Consider the following 2,087-nt stretch of genomic DNA (forward strand, 5'->3'; position numbering starts at 1 on the left):
TGGTGCTGGGGGATTGAACCGTGGTCCCTGGGCTTTGCTAAGCTTGTTCTAAGTAGGTGCTTTAGACCACTGAGCCATCTCACCAGCCCCATAAAATAATCTTATAAAAGATGTGTCTTCTATTGTTTCCCTTGCAAAATCCCAAACTATGATGTCCAGTTATTGAGTGGCATTTTATGATTTTCAAATAGTCAAATAGTCATTTTCCAAATGGCTTTATTTATTTATTTATCTATTTAGAGACAGGGTCTCATTATGTAGCCCAGGCTGGCCTTGAACTCACAGTGATCCTTGTGCCTCAGCCTCCTGAAGTGTGTACCACCACACTCGGTTTCTAATTTTATTGTATGTAATACATTAATCTAGTCAATATGTCACATGGCTGCTTTTCCAATTTTTTAAGATATTCTTATTGGTTTGCATATAGAAATGTAGTCTCTGTTTTGCTAGTGAAGAATTTTATATGAAACTGTTAGAGCAAATTATTAATGATGTAATTCAAATATTCTATATACTTATTAGTATTTATTTTTTATTTTTTTAAAAATTAATTAATCAATTAATTAATTATTTTTTTAAGGAACCAGGGATTGAACTCAGGCCCTTGTGCTTGCCAGGGAAGCACTTATTCCACTGAGCCATCTCCCCGGCCCCAACTTATTAGTTTGCATTACCTTGATCTGTAGCTGTTTAAGCAGGCATATCTCTTTGTATTTTTTCCCTTTAAATTAATTATTCAAAATTTCTAGTACACAGAGCAATACAGAATATACTTCAATACTTATTATCTTTCTTTGTGATATACCAAAACTTATGCTATATACTTTTGAAACTAATGCTTTTTTTTTGGTATTGGGAGTTAAACTCAGGACCCTGAGCTAGCCAGGCAGGTACTTGTGCCACTGAGCTATATCCCTGGCTCATTATTGCTTTTACTTTAGCTGCTTATTAAGAACTACACTTACCAAGAGTGCAGGAAGTACGAGTGTACAGTTTAAATGATAATGGTCATTAAATGAAATGAATAACTCCACAATTGTCACTGAGCTTAGAAAATAGAAAATTAGGAAGATCTGTTGTAGGAGTCACTTCCAGGACCTCGTCTTGGTCCAAGAAGCCAATATTTATAATCCCAAAGTTACGTTATTGGAATCCCAGCAGGTTGATTCCAATCTACCACTTACAACGCAACCCACTTCAAAAATAAAGACACTAAATTATATTTTCAATCATCGGGCAGTCAAGAGGCCCTAAGTCCAGCCACGAAGATGGCTTTCTGGAACCAAGAGAGCGACCCAGGGCTTCACCCGGTTTTTATTCAGTGGGGGAGTGGCTTGAGGAGTACTGACTGAGAATTGTGGGAAGTAGTTGATCACTGTGAGCTGAGCTAGGTGGGTGGCCTGCATTTCCCTAAGGCCAGTTGATAAACAGAAGTCCTAGCCAGCTCTCTACATAGGAAGTAAGGTCAGGCTGAGTCAAAATGGAGACTGTTGCTCTTCTTTCAAGGAGAGCTGCTCAGGTGGTCCTCCACAATCTATGAAGCTCCTTGTGCATCCCACCCTGCTTGTCTCTGCCCCTTCTCCTATAAGGTACAATTATCCTGGATTTCATCCTGACCCTTTCATTTCTTCAAGGTTCATTGCACATGTTTGTATAGTAAACAGCATGTTATTTAGTTTTGCCTGTTTTGAGGTTTATGTATTTGGAAATTCATTTTTATGTCATATATATAGAACTTATATATGGAACAGTACTTTTTGTACTTTTCTGGGTTGCTTTTCTTTTTAAATGCTTTTGAGAGTCTTGTTTCAGTGTGCTTAGCTGTAATTCATCTTCACTGCTGTATAATATTACAGATATATTAACTTAATTTTATTTTTCATTTAATTGTTCTTCAGTATTTGAGTTTTTCTTTCAATTGGAAATCCAATCTCTTTAGGTAGATTGGAAATACTGATATACTTAACTTTCTTTATTTGGTACCAGGGATTGAACTCACAACCTTGCACTTGCCAGATAGGTGCTCACGCCTCTGAGCTATCTCCCCAACCCCTTTTTTCTTTCTTTCCTTCTTTCCTTCTTTCCTT

General features: G+C 37.1%; 1 pseudogene; it reads right to left on the bottom strand.

The window, feature by feature from the left end:
* The window catches only part of LOC101583776, a 58,924-nt pseudogene that overhangs the window by 55,775 nt on the left and 1,062 nt on the right, over positions 1-2,087 (bottom strand).

Source organism: Octodon degus, unplaced genomic scaffold (genome assembly GCF_000260255.1).
Source record: "Octodon degus isolate 3935 unplaced genomic scaffold, OctDeg1.0 scaffold00298, whole genome shotgun sequence".
NCBI lineage: Eukaryota > Metazoa > Chordata > Mammalia > Rodentia > Octodontidae > Octodon > Octodon degus.